This window comes from Gorilla gorilla, chromosome 18, assembly GCF_029281585.2.
Source record: "Gorilla gorilla gorilla isolate KB3781 chromosome 18, NHGRI_mGorGor1-v2.1_pri, whole genome shotgun sequence".
NCBI classification, from domain to species: Eukaryota; Metazoa; Chordata; class Mammalia; order Primates; family Hominidae; genus Gorilla; species Gorilla gorilla.
In genome coordinates, this window is record NC_073242.2 from 76,671,153 (window position 1) to 76,693,997 (window position 22,845).

General features: G+C 38.5%; 1 protein-coding gene across 8 annotated transcripts in view; it reads left to right on the forward strand.

Annotated features, from left to right (window-relative positions):
* PHKB (phosphorylase kinase regulatory subunit beta) overlaps nt 1-22,845 on the forward strand; it is a 245,101-nt gene that overhangs the window by 157,798 nt on the left and 64,458 nt on the right. The gene's annotated exons all lie outside the window — the stretch shown is intronic.

Consider the following 22,845-nt stretch of genomic DNA (forward strand, 5'->3'; position numbering starts at 1 on the left):
GTGTCAAGTGTCTTTGAGAAGAAGCAGTGCATCTGGGTGGCAGGAGGACCAATGACTGAAGGGAGTGGGATCCCCCAAAAGGCCTGTGCTTGATGTCTCTCCTGTGCTGTGGCTCATGACAGGGCTGCGTGACTGACAGTTGTTACAGCAACAGTGACTTGGTGACGTGTTGGGCAAGGAATAGTTTTTAAATTTTTACATTTAGTAGCTATGGATTCAGACTGTGTTGTGTCAACATAATAAGTGTTTGTAGGATCAGCAAGGTTGGTATTGACTTGAGAAAACCCTCAAGTATTAAATGATACCAGTAATGAGGACTGTTAAAATGAGAATGTTGTGGATTGTGGAAACTGCCTGAAGAGAAAGGGAATGAACCTGCATGTGTGCCTGGGATTCTAAGCAGTTAACATGCATTTAATAAGATTGGTATCAACGCTTACAGAAGATAGGCTTACAAATGGAAATGTTCCTTATTTTTTTTAAAAAAAATATGTATTATACACACAAACACACACACACACACAGAGCAATAAGTGCTTGTTTTAATAAGAGAAAGGGAGAGCCAACGGCCCCATTAGATTCTATTGCACTGTTTCTCTGACTGTTTTGCTGGTCTTCAACAAAACATGTAATGACTCTGAGTTGTTTATGGATGAGAAGCTATTTGAGAGACTTGTAAATAAATGCTATGGTTTTCTCAAGAACATAAAATTCCTGTGTTAATATGTGATGAAAATTTCTCGCTGGCCTATTAGCTCTTTATGTAAGGGGGTATTTGGCCTTTATCTTAGTTACCGCTCTTGTTGGTACAATTGGCAGAGTTGTTCTCAGCACTTGGCGATGTGTTGGGGAAGGAATAGTTAAATTTTTGCATTTAGTAGCTATGGATTCAGAATGTGTCGTGTCAACAAAACAAGTGTTTGTAGGTACAGTGCAAGTGTACAGTCTGTACCGATTTGAAATACACCATTTTACTTGAAGACATGGCAAAATAGAGAATTCATCCAACTTCATATTACCAGTGCTATGACTGAGCCATTTTAAGACTAATGTGTATCACTTAAATAGTATTTCACATGTGTGACCCACTTCTCTAGAGTGATGAAACCTCAAAGCCTTTTCTTAGAAAATAAATTAATAGGTCACAGATTTGAGGTGTGCAGACAGGAGCCAGAGAACATCAAAGCATTTCATAGGCATATGGCTAACAAAATCATCAGTTTAAACAGTTGTTTCATGCTTGACACATATAATGATGGCTATGGGTTATGTGTAAATTTTGGTGTACAATATACTACTTGCAACTCTTTCTCTCCTGCTCAAGAAAGCTTATCAGGAGATGAGTGACTGAGAGTGAATTCTAAAGAGAATTCACTCTACAGGTATGTTTTATGTCAAAATTACTTTGTACTGCTGCTACTGAATTATCTGTGTCATGCCTCCCAAGTGGATCCACATCCTAGCTAAGAGAAATGCTCCTCTCCTGTAGCCACGTGGCAGATTACCTCTGTGCAGTGTTGTATACAGTTTCTGAGAGGGAGGTGATGGGGAGATTTGCAGCAAAAAACTACTGGGAGTGGATATGTCCCCATGTGGTTGGCAGCTTGGTTGTGGTGGTATATAAAATACTGAAGCTGCCTTGCCACTTTCTCAGCCATTTTAAGCAGTAGGCAAGACCTGGCATGCCCATGTCTGTTCCCGGGGCTGGGTGAAGTGGACTGATGAAATAGAGGGGTCGGACATATCCCCAGATGTGCAGCCCTCTGTTTGAAATGTTGGTGTCAGTAGCCGCTTAGTCATGATTGACCAGGTCAGATTTTGTAACTAACTGATCTTTGGGAATTCACTAGGTGCTTTAAACCCTACCACAAATTAGGAAAGTAAATAGGGAATAGTAAAGTCCAAGCAGTTTCTGAAAATGGTAGAAGTGCTTGTTCCCAAAAGAAGGTATGTCAGGGATCCCATGACTGCCCTCAGCCACTGTAATTCACTAGAGGACTCACAGGACTCAGAAGCTGTTACACTTAGACTTAGGGTTGATTACTGTGAAAGGATACAGAATAAAATCAGCAAAAGGAAAAGGCATGGGGCAAGTCCTGAGGAACCTCAGCACAGGCTTCCGAGTGTCTTCTTCCAGTGGAGTCAAATGAGATGCTCTTAATTACCGTAGTGAGGATATGTCAACACATGCATAGTGTTGCCAACCAGGGAAGCTTGCTCAAGCTTCATTGTGTATAGTTTTTACTAAAGGTCGGTTATGTAGGCATGCAGCATCTCAATTGTTTAAGCACCAGCCCCACAGGGAAAAACCAGATGTTCACCATAAATCACATTGTTAGTGCCAACTCTCTGGACAAACTGGTACACTGTGGCCCAAGGCCTCAGGCATGCAAAACACTCTTATCATCTTGTGAGTCTTTTACTTTTTCTCAAATGTTTTCTGTTTCTTTATTTTTGGCTATATTTTACATTAATTACATTTTATTAAAATTTTGTGTAATTTTGTGTAACCACCGTCACGGTCAAAATACTTAATTGTACCATCCCATATCACCATAAGGCTTCCTTGTGTTATTCCTTTATAATCATACCCACTTCCTTCACCACAGTTCTTAACCCGTTGCAACTACTAATCCGTTCTTTATTTTATAATTTTGTCATTTTAGGAATGTTATAAAAATTGAAGTGTACCTAACCTTTTGGGATTGGCTTTTTTCACTCAACATAATTTCCATGAGATTCATCCAAGTTGTTGCATGTATCAACAGTGTATTAGTCCATTCTCAACTGCTATAAAGAGGTACCTGAGACTGGGTACTTTGTAAAGAAAAGAGGTTTAATTGGCTCATGGTAATTTGTAAAGAAAGGAGGTTTAATTGTAAAAGAAAAGAGGTTCCACAGGCTGTACAGGAAGCATAGCAGCTTCCAGGCTTCTGGGGAGGCCTCAGGGAGGTTTTCCTCATGGAGGAAGGCAAAGCAGGAGCAGGAGAGTGAGGGGGAGGGCCTACACATTTTTAAACAACCAGATCTTATGAGAACTCACTGTGCAGTACCAAAGGGGGATGGTGCTAAACCATTCATGAGAACTCCACCTCCATGATCCAATCACATCCCACCAGTCCCTACCTTCAACACTGGAGATTACAACTAGACATGAAATTTGGGTGGGGACATAGATCCAAACCATATCACATAGTTTGTTTCTTTTTATTGCTGAGTTGTACGCCATGGTATGGTGGTACCTTTGTTTAACCATTCACACATTGAAGAATATCCTAGAGGTTATTCGAACATTTCTTAGAATTCCACTTTAATTATTCATAATGTTCATTTATAATGTTTTTTCATATATCACTTTTTAAGTTTTCGTTAGTTGGTTGTTCTAGGAATTACTGTATACATACATAAGTTATCAAAAGTGCAGTGGTATCATTTTGCCACTTTAAGTGAATTATAGAAACCTTAGTTCTTCCATTAGTTTCCCTTACCTTCTTCATTTCTTAAACATAATTTTTAAAAATATTTCCTCTCTCTTCATTGAGCAGCACATCAAATTGTGTGAAAATTTTTGCTTCAACCATAAACTTTGATTAAAGAAGTTCATGGGATGATGGATAGTCTATTGTACTGACCTCAGTTTTTACCATTTATGTTCTTTCCTTTCTGAATGTCCCAGCCTTCTTCTGTTATCATTTTCTTTCTGTTTGGAGACCTTCCTTTAGACATTATTTATGGGTAGGTCTGCTAGCAACAAATTTCTTAGTTTTCCTTTGTCTGAGAATATCTTTATTTCACCTTCATTCCTGAAGGGTAGTTATGTTGGATATAGGATTCCTAGTTAACAATTGTCTTACTTCAGCACTAAGAAATATTGTGCCACTTCCTCTGGCTTCCGTAGTTTCAAATGAGAAATTCCCTGTCAGTTCAAATTTGTTTCCTCTGCAGATAATGCCCCGTTTCTTCTTGTCCTAAGTCTCCTTATGCCACTGGGTAGAGGGCCAGAAGCTACCAGGCTCAGCTGACATGGGAGGATCAGCCTAATTGCTGTTGCCCCTGCTGTGGAGCAGGGGTCAAGTAGACCTGTCATTGCTTTGAACCCTCTGCAGGTGAATTGGACTGCCCAAGGGTACCTGAGTAGTAGAACATTGTGGAGTCAGGAAAGCCATCTGGGGCTTCTTTGTTGATGCTGCAAATATGTTGGCCCATCAGCGCTGTGGTTGTGAAGCAGAGGTTGGGTTGGCTCACCAGGACTTTGAAGTTGCTGCTAAAGACAGATTGGCCAGCTGGTACCTCAGTTGAATAGCTGAGATTAGAGCTCCCCACTTGGTCTCTGTTGTGCTTTGCATTTCCCTGTCCTCTGGTGAGAGAAAACAGATTTTTCTTTTTTTCTATGCCTATTGGTTATTTCAGGCTGCAGACTCCTGCACTGCCCAGCCTAGCATATGTGTAGTCTCAAGAGTCTCACTGCATTGCCATTCTTCAAGTGCTGAGGCCTCTGGCCAGTCCAGTCTGCTTTCTTTCCAGCTTTCAGAATCCTTTAATAGTTATCTGTCTAGGCCATCTTGTTCCTACTTCCAATTTTTATAGTGGATAATGTATGTTCGTAAGTCTTTCTACAAGTAAAAAAGATTTATTCTGTTCCTTTACTCATATTTTTCTTCAGAGTACTTTTTTAAACAATAATGGCTATCATTTATTGAGCATTTATTTTTAATAGCAGCCTTATTGAAGTATAATTTGCATCCCATACAATTCACTAATTTAAAGCATGCAATGAAATGGTTTTTAGTATATTTACCAGAACCAATTTTAGAACATTTGGAACTATTCAGATACTGCGGCCATTTTTTAATAGTTTCTTTTTATTATTGTATTGTAACAGTTCTTTATGTATTCTGAGACCTTTATATGATTGCAAATATTTTCTCCCATTCTGTGGATTATCATTCCAGTTTCTTCTTGGTGTCATTTGAAGCACGGAAGTTTCTAATTTTGAAGAAGCCTCATTTATCTATTTTTTTCCTTTAGTTGCTTGTGCTTATGGTGTCATGTCTAAGAAAGTATTGCCTAATCCAAGGTCATGAAGATTTGTGTCTGTGTTTTCTTCTAAGAATTTTATAGTTTTAGCTCGTATACTTAGACCTGTGATCCATTCTGAGTTAATTTTATATACGGTGTGAGGCATAGAGCCAGCTTCATTCTTTGTATATGGTTATCCAGTTGTCACCATTTGTTGATTCTCCACAGTAAATTTTTTCTTTTTTTAAATAAAGTAAAATATATATGATATATAATATGTCAATTAATATATATTTTATATATTTATATGTAAATATAAATATATATTTATAATATATAAATATAAATATAAAACATGTTAATATATATTTTACATATAAGTATCATATATTAATATATAATATTTTACATATAAATATTATATATTGCCCAGACCAGCTCGGCTGTGGAGAACCTAACCCAGCGGTTCTAGAGGAATTAAAGACACACACACAGAAATATAGAGTGTGGAGTGGGAAATCAGGGATCTCACTGCCTTCAGAGCTGAGAGCCTTGAACAGAGATTTACCCACATATTTATTGACAGCAAGCCAGTCATAAGATTTAAAGGGATGGGCCGAAATAAAGAGATGGGTCTGGCTAGTTATCTGCAGCATGAACATGTCCTTAAGGCACAGATCACTTGTGCTATTGTTTGTGGTTTAAGAACACCTTAAGCAGTTTTCTGCCCTGGGTGGGCCAGGTGTTCCTTGCCCTCATTCCGGTAAACCAACAACCTTCCAGTGTGGGCGTCAAGGCCATCACGAGCATGTCACAGTCCTGCAGAGATTTTGTTTATGTCCAGTTTTGGGGCCAGTTTATGGCCAGATTTGGGGGCCTATTCCCAAGAATATATAATGTATAAAAATACATTATATATAAGTATATATTAAGTAATATTAATATATTTATATAATATAATGTATATAAATATATAATATTTATATATAATATAACTATATTTATGTAATATAATGTATATAAAATATATAATATTTATATATAATATAAATTTTTTATATATTTACATATAAAACGATATATATCATTTCAGTCATTCATAAGTGTACAAGTCAGTGGCAATAAGTACATTTACAATGTATCATTGTAGCTATTGCCTCTATGTATATGAAAACCTTTTTTATCATCCTCAACAAAACTTCTGTACCCATTAAGCAGTGACCCTCTTTCTTTCCTCCCTCCAGCCCCTGGTAATCTCTATTCTACTTTTTGTGTGTATGAATTTGCCTATTATAGTTACCTCATATTTGTCTTTCTGCGTGTGGCTTATTTCACTAAGCATAATTTCCATACTAATGTTTGTGTGTTTCATTAATATGGTGTTTTTCTTTCTTCCCACTGGTTATTTTGTCACATACCTGGTATTTCTCATAATTCAATCATATATTAGTGTGATAAGTGGGCTGATTATTCTCAGTGTATTAAGTAGTAGTCTGCTACTCCCACCATCCCATCCAGAGGTGAGGGAGATGTGATGGGAGTTTTGTCTCCTGGCTAACCTTATTGATGAGTCAGGGATCTGGTTGGGAACAAAGAAGACTCTTATCACCCTTGCCAAATGCCAGAACATGAAAGGCTTTAAGAATCTGTTGTTTGCAGTGGAAGCCTTAACTCATCCCAGCCAGCTTGTTCTGTATATTTGGAGAAAAGCCCTGCTTTATTGCTGACCGTGATTCCCTGTGTGGTACATGGGGCTGGCCACTGTGGCCTTTAATCAGTCCTTCTATTCACTTGCGCTTCTCCCACCTTTACTCCATTGTGCTTGCAAATCCAGTGCCCCTCTGGGGCCCTTCTAGTTGGTGAGTCAGCTCCCATACCTGCTGCAGCACTTTGGTGATACTCTAAGTGGTATCGTTTGTTTTATGCAGGTTTTCTCTGCTCTGCTTTATTCGTTAATGCATTTTTATTTGCCATCTTTTACACTAGAAATGTGTTTAAATACCTTGTTGTCTCATGACCTTCTTTCTTTTTTTCATTGCTCTGGCTTAGTCTTTTTTGTTTATTTTAAATCTGTAGCTGGTCTTTTCTCTGGGGTCTGAAGAGAGATGAGAACTGAGAGCATATGTGCACTCTGCTCTCTGGAACTAGGAGCCCAGGCCTCACCTGCTGTGCTTGAGTCTTTCCTCGTTATTTCTGTTGCATGTCTTTTTCTCCTTCTATACTCAATGTTTCTTCCGATCTTAGGGAATAAACCGAACACTGTGATATATATGAACAGAGTAGATATTTACTAAATAATTGTGATGTCCCCAAATAGATACAAACCAAGTAAATTAAACACCAGACTTATTTATGTTGTCTGAGAAAGTCATATTTGAAAGAAAATTTACCCCAAACTGTTCGTTGGACTGTCCTTTATTCTTATAAACAGGTCTTTATTCTTATAAACTTTATTCTTAGAAAAACAGTGTCTGCTTTTCTACCCCCACTTTTCTATGTCACATTTGATTTGGGGAAAATAAATTATACAAAATACCATATTATCCCATCCTATAAATTACTCCCGGAAAACAAGTCATGTGTTTAGAAGCTGTGCCATTAAGACTGATTTCTTTTGCATACTTTGTGTTACAACACTTGTCACTATTGTAGTTGTTGGTTTACATGCCTGACTTCCTCAAAGAGGTCCTGAGAGTAGAGAATGTGTCTTACTCTTGCCTTCTCTTAGCCTAGTTTGGTATTTGACAGGACCAGAGAATAGAAGTGATAGATACAATGATAACTACTATTGATTGTGTTTCTTTCGTTTACAGGCACTGTACATGCCACTTTTACCCACATTATATCTGATTTTAACATTTTTTTCTGAGACAAATATTATATCCATTTTACAGGTAGACAACGTGAGTCTCAGAGAGGTTTAGTAATCTCTCCAAGGTCACACAGTTGTCAAGTGACAGAACCAATATGAAGGTGTTAACTGAAGAATGAAAGGAAGGAGGGAATGTCAAGCATTTGGAAGCAGTGATTTTTGTAATGGTGTGAAGGAGTTAACAGGAGAAATAGCTTGTTCTTGAACAGCCTGGCTGAATATCACATCATAGGAACACAGTTGCACCTGTGCCTTAGGATGCTGAGAGTTCTGTGAAAGTGATCTGAAAAATTAAACACAAAGATGCCCCATCAGTACAAAATGTATGCTGGGATTCATTATATCATCATGTGAATTATTTCCTTCTTTCTTCTTCCCTGTTATGCTAGGATGAAACCAAGTCCACAAATCTATAACAGTAATTTTAGTAGGGATTTTCTTCTTCCTTATCCAAAGGAAAACGCTTTCAGGAGGTGTTTACTCCCTCTCCCCATTCACCCTGACTTGTTCCTGTTAAAGGGCCCATCATCTTCTGTTGCCTAGGTAATTCTAGTGCCCACTGATTATCTACGAGTGATACCTTCGTTGTTCATACTGCAGCGCCTCTGCCATGCTAATGTGAGATAATGGTTTCTTGAAGAGTGTTTGTTTCCAGCCTTTGCAGCTCATTCAAACTTGGGAGAGCTCTGGTTGCAGCAGAAACTGCAAGCAGCTGGCCATATGCATTTTATTGATTTACTGTATTTTGCATTACAGTTGTCCGCTAGGTATAAGGTGACCGTTAGAGAACATCTATTTATAGTAACTAGGGGTTGGGTTTCTGGAGTTCTATAGCAAATGGACTTATTTTTACACGTGTATTATACTAATTAGAATACAGAAGATTCCTGGTTAAATAGGAAAATACACCTAATACCTTTTTAAATGTTTTTGGAATATTGTCTGAAACTATTATATTTAACAGGCAATAGCCAGCCAGGAATAGCTTTTTTCTCCCTTCATTTTGTTTTTAAACCAATTTAAGAAAAATTGATGTTTTTTCTCAAAATAGATGTTGTTGGATGCAGCAGAATTTTTACATAAATAAGCCATTCTAGTGTCAAAGGAAGAATTATAGAAAAAAATATTCTGATGTGAAAATGCTATTTCAATATTCAAGAGTACAAATAGGAAAGGTTTCATATTGTTGGATGTTCTGCCTAGCAAAATGGTTAAGAACACAGGAGGCACACTGCATGCTTCTGAATCCAACCTTGGGCTTAGCAGTTGTTGTTACTTGTATTTTGATAGTTCCAATGCAGACATGACAATTAATTGAGGTGCCCAGTAGTTAATATAAATAAAAGATGCAAGATTGTATTCTATTGAACATGGTTCATGGTGGAAATTAACCTATGGGAGCAGACAATTCTTGGAAGGCCAGGCTCAGGCTTCATTCTTTCCCACAGTATAGGTAATGCAGATGGTGGAGTAAAGAGATGTTCTGGCCGGGCACGGTGGCTCACGCCTGTAATCCCAGCACTTGGGGAGGCCGAGGCGAGTGGATCACGAGGTCAGGAGTTCAAGACCAGCCTGGCCAACATGGTGAAACCCCATCTCTACTAAAAATACAAAAATTAGCCAGGTGTGGTGGCGTGCACTTGTAGTCCCAGCTACTCGGGAGGCTGAAGCAGGAGAATTGCTTGAACCTAGGAGGCAGAGGTTGCAGTGAGCCAAGATTGTGCCACTGCAGTCCAGCCTGGGCAACAGAGTGAGACTCTGTCTCAAAAAAATAAAAAATAAAAAATAAAAAAAAAAGAGATGTTCTAGGAAGGGCAGGACAGTGTAATCTAGCAAGAAGTTTAAAACGGTATAAAGTGTAAAGAATTTTGATTTCTTGGTTCAGGAAGGCTGACTACCTCATTGGCTGGGAGGAGCAGCAAAGCACTGGCAGAAATTCAGGTACTAGTTCTTTAGACCTTGTGTGATTCACTGCAGTATAATCTGGGGAAGGACTCCTAGCATCTCTGGAGTGTAGTTCTCTAATCTGTAAAATTATTTGGCTGGGTTTAATTCATAAATCCCCTTCCAGCGCTTCTGTTGCTGGCTTCCATGATCTAGGTTATTGGTAACCTTTAAGTGACTTTAGTGGAGTAGTGTGCCCAGACGCCAGACTGTAGGGAGTTAAAGAGGAATTATATGGTGGAAGACCATCTGCTCAGGAAGTTGAGTTTACTGCAATCCAAGAAAGGTTATAAACCCCTCCTAATTTGGTAGATACATTATATAGCACTCCTACAATATGGACTTGTAGCGATTTCCCTTTTTAAAGTTTTGTTCTAAATCTATTCAGTTTTTAAAGATTTATTAGTCCTTAAAAAGATTTAAGGATATTTAAGGTGATTTAAGGAAATTATGCATGTGGCTCAGTTTTATCTGGCTCAGTGTGTTCTAATGCTCTCAAATAGTTTAACCAGTTTGAGACATAATTTCTACTTAAAAGATTAAAAAATAACAACAACAACTTCACTAGCTTGGCAAAGAAATAAAGCGTTTGTGTGGGACCAAAAACCCAAGCATGGGAGTGAATTTGAGTACTGAATAGAAGTTCTTATGATTATCTTAGTAAAACAGAATAAAATAGTCAAGGCATCAAAGATGCTTCTGAGAGAGCCTAGCCTGAATATGCCACAGCCGCACGGAGTTTCTCCTCAGGTAATTCTGTCTGCCGTCTTGAAGGGTAATGAAGAGTCTCTTATCAATTGGTATTTATACCTGAGCCAATTAAAATTCAATGCCTTGATAAAAAAAATCCAGAACTGAGAAAACTTGAATTGGAAGTCAAAAAAATGAGCTTAAACACATTTAATAACATCATTCTAATTAACCCACTTAACCTATTAAAATTAAAAGTTTCGATAATAGGCATGATGTATAATGAAATATTTCATCTATAGGATGGAAACTTCTTATACTCATGGCTAAAATGTAAAAGAAGGAAAAATAGAAGTAAGAAAGCAAGATTTATGGTCCAGAATAAAGATATACAAGGATTATTATGATCTAGTATTGTTTTAATGAATCTATATTTCTGACATTTTTCTCTAAGGAAAGAAATCTCAGTTATTCATAAATATGAATAAATTTGTGAACTTAACCTGAAATTTACCTACTTCACGTTTTTTCCTGTTTTGAATCTATTCACAGTTTTAAAGGTCTAGTGATCTTTGAAGAAAACCTATCAATTAACGCCTTCTAGCTCCACCTTGTTTAATAATCTATATCCTGACAAGTTGCCCCCTTCTAAAACAAAGGATTGGGCTTTGGGAGCGTCTGCTTTCTTGAGGAATGATTTTTCTCTCATGAGGTCCTTGGAGAGTTCCATGTATTTTTGCCGTCATGCAGGTGAATAAAATACAAGTATTTTTGGTCAGCTACTTGAGGCAATATTTTACGTTAATGGCAGAATTATTATGATAGAGCAGATCATGTGTATTGACACACCCTTGAGAGAATTCAGTTTTGCATTCAGTGACACCCAGGCTTTGAATCTGTGAAGTAGACTAGCCCATTTAATATGCCAATTAAAATGGATTGATCTACTTTGACAGTCTTTGGAGAAAAGGCCAATATGAAAGGAATGCTTTTTAGTCATAAGAGCTTATTTTCTGTGCTGCAAGTTTCCAAATTGAGGATGAAAGTCAATACTTGTTTGCTAAATCATGTACATATTTATATAGATCTCAGCTAAAAACATATAGTACACTTGGTCTCTCATTTTTCAAATTAATGAGGAAGTGGGAGTTTCATGCTTTCTCCTCTAAATATACAAATGCATAGAATTTTGCATGAATTACTTTCCTAAAGATCAAAGAACACTGCATATATGTGTAATAAATTTTTGTTTTTAAGGAAGTAATATAGTATAGTGGCTTTGCATCTCATACAGGCCTAGCTATAAAACCTGTCTCTTCCACTTATTAAATGTGTGACCTTGGACAATTGAATTAATCTCTCTAAGCCCCACTTTTGTCGTATTTTAAATGGGAATAATGATCCCTAACTCAGGGTTGTGTTTATGATTAAATGATAGTTTATGTAAACCTCTTAACCAAATGTCTGACACATTATGCAAGCTAAATAAATATTATTGCTGTTTTTTATTTCAATAATTTATTATATAAGTAATATTTCTTTCTCATTAAAGAGATCAGAAAAAATCCTAAAAAGTCTGGAGGAAAACATTATATTTTCAACGTTTTGGATATATTTTTTAGGCTGTATTCAACTTAGAAAGAAATTGAATGTTTAGCATTTAACCTGTTAGATTTCTTTTATCCCTTTGTGTGATTAAGACTATCACTGTATAGACAGAAGCCATTGTTTTAATGGCTTTTGAACTTGGTTTTTTTTTTTTTGGTTCCAGTTTTTAATGGAGCTAATTTTTTAATTAGCTCCATATATTGACAGTTTTGATTTTTTTTTTTTTTTTTTTTTTTTCTTGAGATGGAGTCTTGCACTTGTTGCCCAGGCTGGAGTGCAATGGCGCAATCTTGGCTCACTGGAATCTCTGCCTCCCGGGTTCATGTGATTCTGCTGCCTCAGCTTCCTGAGTAGCTGGGATTACAGGGACCTGCCACCATGCCTGGTTAATTTGTTTTTGTATTTTTAATAGAGATGGAGTTTCACCAGGTTGACCAGGGTGGTCTCGAACTCCTGATCTCAAGTGATCCACCCGCCTCGGCCTTCCAAAGTACTGGGATTACAGGCGTGAGCCACCTCGCCCAGCCTGACAGTTTTGATTTGTTAGAGATATAGCTTAATTGCTTATTTCTTCTCAGATTACATTATTCTGTTGTATCCTATACTTCTTAAGAATGGTATTGAATTAGAAATATCAGAATATAATGCCTAAGAAACCTGCCTTTTGAAAATGTTTTGTAGAAGCTCAATGAAGGCTACATATTCATATAATTCCTATAATTTTTGTATATTTTCATGAATAATTTTCATAAACTTTACGAATCTCCATGAGTTTTGAGCAAATATTTATATTTTAATGTTCTCCTCATTTATTTCTGTGAGCATCTTTATTGTTTCCCCAACCTTATTTAAAAACATCTTTTATGGGAGCCTGTGATTTGTAGAACCAACTGGTTTATGAAGATGAATTGAAAGGGACACTGTAACATGGTCAGGTATCTGGACACTGATTATGGCTCCTAATCATATCATTAATCAGAAGAAACTATAAATTCAGCCCAAGAAGATGAATTTAATATGGCAAAGAGGAATGAATAACCCTATGTAGCAGAACATGAGCCCTTCCTTGTACTTAAGTCAAAATTGTGCAAAGTGGGAGATGGAGCTTTAATTTCTCAGAAGGGTTTATAAAAGTAAAATTAAAACTAGACTAATGGGTTCTAGTACATGCCAAGATCATTGCTTCTAATTACAACTGGAACTCTTCCTCTGAATCCCAGAAGACTAAGAAAAACCTCTATCCCCAGGCATTAACTCACCCAGCTTTTTTCCCTCTACCTTTGGCTGTTCCAATTGATATTCAGTCTTTCCTCTATATTTTGTACCTTTCTCTCTATTTACTTCTTTCCCTGACTGTATTTAAGTGCTCCGCAGCTATTTACCTCTCTCAAGGGCCTGTCTTACTTTACTTCTTTCCTTCCCTTTCAGACAGCTTAGAAAAATGCTTGCACCATCTTCATGTCCTCAGTTCTCAGTCACTCCTTGTAATGCACAGTCTGGCTTCTTACACTGTCACTCTACAAAAACCACATGCAATGGGTTATTAATCTCTTCCTAATTGATAACTCCAATGATCTCTTTTCAGATGCCAGTCTATTTGACTTCAAAGACATCCAACACAATTGAACACTCCTTCCTCCTTTAAACTCTGTAAAAGCATAGAAGTAATCTTTGATTCCTGTCTGCCTGCCTCACCTCTTCTCTTCTAAATCCAGTCCTATCAGAATTCTGTTTTCTAAATAGTCCCCAAATATTTTCACTAGCTCCCTCTTCCCGCCTCTTCACTTCACTATAGTCCAGGTCACCATTATCTCTCAACTGCAGGCTCCAACTAATCTCCATATGTCTACTCTGCCCCGTGCAAGTCATCTCTATATGGCAGCAAGAGAGCCACCATCATGTGAGTTAATATGTATGTAAAGTGTTTAGGCAGGGCCTGGCCCATATAAGTACCATATATGTGTTTATTACTATTGTTGTAGAAATGTAGATTATATTGAGTCTTTTCCTTGTTTGAAACCCTTTTAAGTAGCTTTTCATTCCACTTAGATGAAAGCCAAATGCCTTGTTGCCTGTAGGGCCCTGTGGGGCCTTAGCTGTCTCCACCCTTATCTCTTGTCACTCTTTTGCTTGCCTGTTATGCTCCAGACACACTGGTCTCCTCTTAGTTTCTCCAGCACTTCAGGCTCTCTCCTCCTCAGGGCCTTTGCACACTCTTCCTTCTGCCTGAAGTGTCTATTACCAGACCTTAGCACACTCCTTTTTGTCTCTAAGTCTCAGATTTAATGACACCCTCTAAGAGTTACTTTCTGACCATCAATCTAAAGTAGCCTCTGTCTTCAGTTACTCTAATATATTACCCTTTACTTTTATTATGTTTATTTATATAAATTTAATCATCTTTCTCACTGAAATGTAAGTTTGATTAGAGGACTTTATTGTCTTAATGACACATAGTAAATGATAACTATGAATCAATTCATTAATGGCAAGTTTTTATCTTCGAGAACAGCTCAGATACCTTTTCTATAAAGTCCTTGTCAATTCCCTGAGGCTAAGTTGGATGCTGCCTGTCTTGCCCTCAAAGTACCCATTAAGAGCATCATATTTAATATCCTATTGAAGTCCTTATGTAGTTGTCTTCTCTCTTATATGGTGAGTTCATAAAGAATAGAGAAAATGTTTCATTCATCTTTCTGCCATCCTAGTGCTTACTAAGTCTGGATGCATGAAAAACTCAGCAAACTCTCAAGGGTTTCTCACTAGCAGAAACCTTTCTAGTGTACAAAACTGTTAAATTATCTCATTGATATAGAAAACCCTTAGGTTTACTTGCAAAGAGTGATGGTGGAGTATCTCCTCTGCAGTTGGGTCCCCTGTGTGAATCCGCACTAGAAATAGTTTGGCCTCAACACAGTGAAGATGGCTCTGTGGTGCTAAAGGCTTGTTGGATTCTAGAGCCTGCTGGGTGCCTCTGTAGTTGTTGGGTTTGACCCAGTGATGATAAATCTTGCCTCAAGTTGGCCCTTGCATTGTCTTTCCAGCCCAGTCTTTTTGTCATTTAGATGAGCATCAAGTGCCAAAGAAGAAAGTAGAGCAGGTTTTCATGCCCTTCCCCTCCAAGGCCTCTCTTCTTAGGTGGCTTTCACACTGTAATAACTGCACATATGGCCTTTGCATTCATTTCCACTCCTAAGTGGAATGGTGCACTTGGCAATTCTCTAGTGAACTGAAAAGTTTATGGTACAGCCAGTAAGATGCAGCAGTCTGACTTAGCGAAGAGAACTCTAGAACAAGTCAGTCCAGAAACAGAGATTCTGCTTCTGGGACTGCCACTAACTTGTAAAGGGACCTGGGCTATTTCCCCTCTCTGGGCCTCAGTCTTCTCATCCATCAAGTGGATTACTGATTTTATCAAGGAAAGCCAATTTTCAGACAAAATCTTAAGTAGAATTTCAGCATATAAAATAGTTGTGCTGCTCTGGCTGAAATGGAGTCCTGCCACTAGTCTCTCTCGTAGACCCCTCCTACAGCCAAATGATAAAAATGGCCCCCTCCCATCTCTGACATTTTCAACTCAAATCCCAGGGAACAGATCCCGTTGGTACAAGCATCCGAAGGAGAAAAATTAAAAACACATCGGTTTACTGGACTTGCTTCTTTTTCTCCCATGATTCTAAAACCTGGTTTCTTATGGTTTACCACTAGGGACCTTTCTTTGCTTGTAACCCACCACCTGAGGTGTTTCTAAATGACCAAAAAACCTGAGAGTTAAATGACTGGATTCTTGGAATCTGTTCTCCCCTTTCTGCCTCTTCCTGCTCTGTTTCACCCTCATCTTACTTATCTTTCCTGATGTTGATCTTTCCTGTTGTGTTTCTATGGCGTTCTCGTCATTTGTTCTTCCCCTTTGTCGTGATTAAAGCTATGAGAACACCGTAGGTCAGAGTTTCTCCACCTGGGTTCATGTGGCCATTTTGGCATTGTTTCTACGCAGTATGCAAGACTGTTAGCACTGTCATTTCCTTAAGATAAAAATATAGAAACACCAGTTACAGCAAGTACTTAGAAAGGGGTGAAACAGTTTTACAAATCAATTCATTGTGACAAAGCGTTCGGTATTCTCTTCCACTATAATCGCAGTCATTGAAAGAACTGCTGTCAAAAAGCATTGCCTGATTTGTTCATTTGGGCATTTGAAACAATGTGTTTGAGGTCTGGGAATACTTTTAAAAATTCATTTGTTTTCCTCTTAAATAGAAAGCTTATATAATCACTAATCCAATATATAAATACACAAGAGCCTAAAGGACCATTTTCTCCCAGGCCAAGTTGACTCTTGAGCCAAGTTTAGCTTTTTAACCATGCTTGATATTGTTATTCCTCTGATATTTCTACTTAACTTTCCTCTGCTTTCCTATTAATTTTCACATGTTGCTGCTTTGGCTTGGTTGGAAATGTCAGAACAAGATGCCAGTGTGTCTCAGTCAGGACATGGCTGTGTTCAAACTACTGCAGCCTGTTACTTGGCTTCTATGGGAAAAATACTGGGGGTGCAGTGTTTCCAGTTGGAATTGAGACGTATAAAGCATCTGCCTGATTTCTTCAGCTAATGAGGTTTTGCTGAAAAATGAGTGTAATGAAAAAATGCTGGATGTTGGCAGGACCTACTGATGAAGTCTAATGAGCATAAATGAGTGTTCTGTAAGGCCCCCAAAGCAGAGGCATAGAATGTTTCAAATACACTGCCCTTGAGCAAGACCAGCCTGGAGGATGCATTTATTTGTTGGCTCCTTTTTCTTTCCTTCTCTCCCTCCTCCCTTGCCTTTCTTTCAATAAAAGACCTATGTAAGCCAGACACAGTAGATTATTTTATGCAATATAGGGCATATTAAAAATAAAACTACTGGCCGGGCGCAGTGGCTCACGCCTGTAATCCCAGCACTTTGGGAGGCCGAGGCGGGTGGATCATGAGGTCAGGAGATCGAGACCATCCTGGCTAACACGGCGAAACCCCGTCTCTACTAAAAATACAAAAAATTAGCCGGGCATGGTGGCAGGCACCTGTAGTCTCAGCTACTTGGGAGGCTGAGGCAGGAGAGTGGCGTGAACCCAGCAGGCAGAGCTTGCAATGAGCCTAGATCACGCCACTGCGCTCCAGCCTGGGTGACAGGGCGAGACTCTGTCTCAAAAAAATAAATAAATAAAAATAAAACTACTTAGACCAGGGCTCAATACAACTGCAAAAATTAGAATTATGAGCTTTACATGCTATATGATTTAACAGAAAAGGCAGTCGTTTTTATATTTGCTTATCAAGAACTAAAGAATTTAAAGTTCATACGGAACCAAAAAAGAGCCTGCATCGCCAAGTCTATCCTAAGCCAAAAGAACAAAGCTGGAGGCAGCACGCTACCTGACTTCAAACTATACTGCAAGGCTACAGTAACCAAAACAGCATGGTACTGGTACCAAAACAGAGATATAGATCAATGGAACAGAACAGAGCCCTCAGAAATAATGCCGCATATCTACAACTATCTGATCTTTGACAAACCTGAGAAAAACAAGCAATGGGGAAAGGATTCCCTATTTAATAAATGGTGCTGGGAAAACTGGATAGCCATATGTAGAAAACTGAAACTGGATCCCTACCTTACACCTTATACAAAAATCAATTCAAGATGGATTAAAGACTTAAACGTTAGACCTAAAACCATAAAAACCCTAGAAGAAAACCTAGGCATTGCCATTCAGGACATAGGCATGGGCAAGGACTTCATGTCTAAAACACCAAAAGCAATGGCAACAAAAGACAAAATTGACAAATGGGATCTAATTAAACTAAAGAGCTTCTGCACAGCAAAAGAAACCACCATCAGAGTGAACAGGCAACCTACAAAACGGGAGAAAATTTTCACAACCTACTCATCTGACAAAGGGCTAATATCCAGAATCTACAATGAACTCAAACAAATTTACAAGAAAAAAACAAACAACCCCATCAAAAAGTGGGCAAAGGATATGAACAGACACTTCTCAAAAGAAGACATTTATGCAGCCAAAAAACACATGAAAAAATGCTCATCATCACTGGCCATCAGAGAAATGCAAATCAAAACCACAAAGAGATACCATCTCACACCAGTTAGAATGGCGATCATTAAAAAGTCAGGAAACAACAGGTGCTGGAGAGGATGTGGAGCAATAGGAACACTTTTACACTGTTGGTGGGACTGTAAACTAGTTCAACCATTGTGGAAGTCAGTGTGGCGATTCCTCAGGGATCTAGAACTAGAAATACCATTTGACCCAGCTATCCCATTACTGGGTATATACCCAAAGGATTATAAATCATGCTGCCTTAAAGACATATGCACACGTATGTTTATTGCGGCATTATTCACAATAGCAAAGACTTGGAACCAACCCAAATGTCCAACAATGACAGACTGGATTAAGAAAATGTGGCACATATACACCATGGAATACTATGCAGCCATAAAAAATGATGAGTTCATGTCCTTTGTAGGGACATGGATGATATTGGAAATCATCATTCTCAGTAAACTATCGCAAGAACAAAAAACCAAACACCGCATATTCTCACTCATAGGTGGGAACTGAACAATGAGATCACATGGACACAGGAAGGGGAGCATCACACTCTGGGGACTGTTGTGGGGTGGGGGGAGGGGGGAGGGATGGCAATGGGAGATATACCTAATGCTAGATGACGAGTTAGTGGGTGCAGCGCATCAGCAAGGCACATGTATACATATGTAACTAACTTGCACATTGTGCACATGTACCCTAAAACTTAAAGTAAAAAAAAAAAAAAGAACTAAAGAATTATATTCTATCAAAAAGCAGATAAGGCCTGTAATCGTAGCGCTTTGGGAGGCCGAGGTGGGCAGATCACCTGAGGTCAGGAGTTCAAGACCTGCCTGGCCAACATGGTGAAACCTTGTCTCTACTAAAAATACAAAAATTAGCCGGGCATGGTGGCACATGCCTGTAATCCCAGCTACTTGGGAGGCTGAGGCATGAGAATGACTTGAACCTGGGAGGCAGAGGTTGCAGTGAGCTGAGATTTCGCTGCTGCACTCCAGCCTGGGTGACAGAAGGGAAACAGTCGCAAAAAAAAAAAAAAAAAAAGCAAAAGCAGATAAGAAAATAGGTGTTTTGTAAACAATGCTTGGAATTGAGTTTTCTTAAAACCTGATCTCAGGTGTCTGAAGAAGAGACTGTTGGTGAGATTTGGCAGACTCTACTCCCCATGAATGTAGCATGTTCCTGCCCCCATGTGATTGTTAATTTTACGTGTCAACTTGTCTGGACCACAGGCTGCCCAGCTATTTGGTCAAACACTATTCTGAGTGTTTCTGTGACAGTGTTTCTGGATGAAATTAAAATTTAAATCAGTAGACTGAGTAAAGCTTATTTTCCTCCTTAATGGGAATGGGCCTCATCCAATCAGCTAGAAGTCTGAAAAGAACAAGGCTGACCCCCGCTGAGGAAGAGGAGGATTCTGCCTGTGAGACTGCCTTCCAGCTGGGACATGGGCTTTTTTCCTGTCTTTGGAGTTGAACTGAAACATCAGCTACTCCTGGGTCTGAGCCTGCCAGTCTTCAGACTGGAATGACACTGTCTGCCTTCCTGGGTTTGGGCCTTCGGACTCAGACTGGAACTAAACTGTCAGCTCTCCTGGGTCTCCAGCTTGCCAGCTCACCTGCATATCCTGAGACTTGCCTGCCTCTGTAATTGTGTGAGCCAATCCATATGATAAATCTCTTTCTTCTTCTTCCTTCCTCTCTCTCTTTCCTGTTTCTCTAGAGATCTCTGCCTGCTATAGCAAGCAGCACATAATCTGTGAAATACATACTGTGACATGTGCCATATTGACTTCAGACCTGGACATACGTGCAGTCAGGTTAAACTCTATCACTGACTAGATGTGTAACCTTTGACAAATTATTAAACCGCTCTTCACCTCAGTTTCCTCATCTTTAAAATGGGAGTTCTTGTGAGAATACTCAAAAAAGCTCTTAAATAACACGTGGCATATAGCAAGCTGTCAAGATATATTAATTCCTTAACATTCCAAACCAGACTACAAAACAAATGTAAGCAAGAACATAATGAGATAACTCTTTTTTTATTGTACTTTAAGTTCTGGGGTACATGTGCAGAATATGCAGGTTTGTTACATTGGTATGCATGTGCCATGGTGGTTTGCTGCACCTATCAACCCGTCATCTACATTAGGTATTTCTCCCAATGCTGTCCCCCCGCTAGCCTCCCACCCTCCGACAGGCCCCAGTGTGTGATGTTCCCCTCTCTGTGTCCATTTGTTCTCATTGTTCAACTCCTGCTTATGAATGAAAACATGCAGTGTTTGGTTTTCTGTTCTTCTGTTAGTTTGCTGAGAATGACGGTTTCCAGCTTTATCCATGTCCCTGCAAGGGACATGAACTCATCCTTTTTTGTGGCTGTATAGTATTCCGTGGTGTATATGTGCCACGTTTTCTTTATCCAGTCCATCATTGATGGGCATTTGGGTTGGTTGCTATTGTGAACAGTGCCACAATTAGTTCAACCATTGAGGAAGTCAGTGTGGCGATTCCTCAAGGATCTAGAGTCAGCAACACCATTTGACCCAGCAATCCCATGAGATAACTCTTATCAACAAGCTGTTGTGTATTTCCATATGTTGTAAATGGACGTCTATGCTTCTTTCTGTGTCACCCTCCTAGAAAAGACTCAGACACTTCTCACTGCCCCCTCCCCAAACCCAAACCTACTGATCTTTTCTTATAATAGTCCTCCAGTTACCCACATAATCCAGTGGTAGCAATGCCTCTGAATGATTTAGTTTGAGTGCTTATTCTACTTTTATAAGCAGAATTAAAACCTGATGTTTAATGGTGCCACTGTGTAACCATAACCATTTCCAGAGATTTCAGTGTAAAAGGTTGACTAGCCTTAATTGATTATCAAAAGGTGTAAAGATGACATTAATACATATAGTACATCTACAAAATGGAATACCAAGCAGTTAGAGTGAAAATGAGGACGTGTTCTATGTGTTAATATATGAAAAGAGTTCCATGATATACAATTATTAACTAGAAAAAGGTGCTGAGAGTAACTTTTGTGTAGAAATGTTAAGAAAATAATATACATTTGCATTTGCTGTTGTAGGCATGAGGAAATGCTAGAGCAAGGCATAAATAATCATAGCAGTGATTGGTTGTTAGATGGAGGGGAACTGTGGGGATGAAGGTCCCAAATGGGAATGACATGTCACCAAAAACTTTTTCATAATTTTTAAATTTTTGAACCTTATGAATGAATTATCTATTGAAAAAATTAAATTAGAAAAAAAGAGCAAGGAAAAGAAACACTATTAGGGCACATTCACATTAAGTTTTCTCTGTGTGCCCTTTGAAAGTTTTATTACACTGTTTTATTTATAGCCCCCAGCTGCAAATATCCTGGCTTTACTACTTTGACCTGATTTGAGTAATTTAAAAACTAGAATCTAGACAGATAGACATGCAGTGTCTTAATTACCGTAGTTTTAAATTTTGAGCATGATGAGTTGCAATATTAATATAGTTAGTGCCCAGCTTATAGAGAAGTTATGCTATAAAAGTTCCTCTTCCACCGTACACTTAAAAATGGTTAAGATGTTAAATTTAGGTTATGTGAGGTTTTCATTACAATGAAAAAATCTTAGAAAAATACAATCTGACTTTATAGAAATGAAAATTTTGAATGAGAATATTTCTAACTACAGGGTTTTGGTCCTAAACCGTATTGTTACTGTGACATGTACACTCTTTTATAGTGTATATAAATGTGTACATTTTACTGATTATTTTCTTTTGTTAAAAGTATCCTTGTTTATATTTGCAAACATTTGTTGGGTATGCTCAAGGGAAGATTTGTGTATTGTTAATAAATGTAACCAGCAATACTAAAAAAAAAAGTTCCTCCTCCAAACCATCAAATGAATAACAATTGCTTTTCTTTTAGTACAAGGTAGTTCCTACATCCTAAGTGAGAAAAGTAAACATGAGGGGCCCCTGTAGTTTCACAGACCACTCATACACATTCTAAAAGCTAAATAACCCTTCCAAAGGCATGGCATGAGGTGGTCCAAGACTCATGCCAAGTGTCTCATACAGGCAGTGCCAGCTATTCCTAGTAGGGACAAAAAATATTTGGATACCCTGATGTTTGGGGGAGTTTGGGAGGAGACTAGGTTAAAAGAGCGAGTCAGGATCTGGATAGATAAAGGAATGGAGAGAGCAGTCCAAACGTAAAGGGACAGTGGACAGAAACATAAGATGGACATGAGTGAACTGTTTTTTAGTGGAGTACTCTAAAACAGGTGGGAGACCAACAGGGAACAGTAGGTAGTCCCTGAGCTGTAAAAGTCCTCGAGAAGTTTGGGCTTTATTTGGGAAACATTAGTTTTGGGGTAGAGAGGTAATATCCTAAATATTGTGTAACTATATCTGTTTACTAACTCTTCTCTGTCTCCTTTCTTCATGCATTCAAGAAATATTTTTTGACCACCTCCTTTGTGCAAATCATTGATACAAGAAAATGAACCTGACCATAAAGCGCAGACAATGGGCAAAGGCAAGTGTGGAGCAGAAAGCTGAAGAAGCCTATTGCAGTGACCCAGGGTTGTGGTTGTG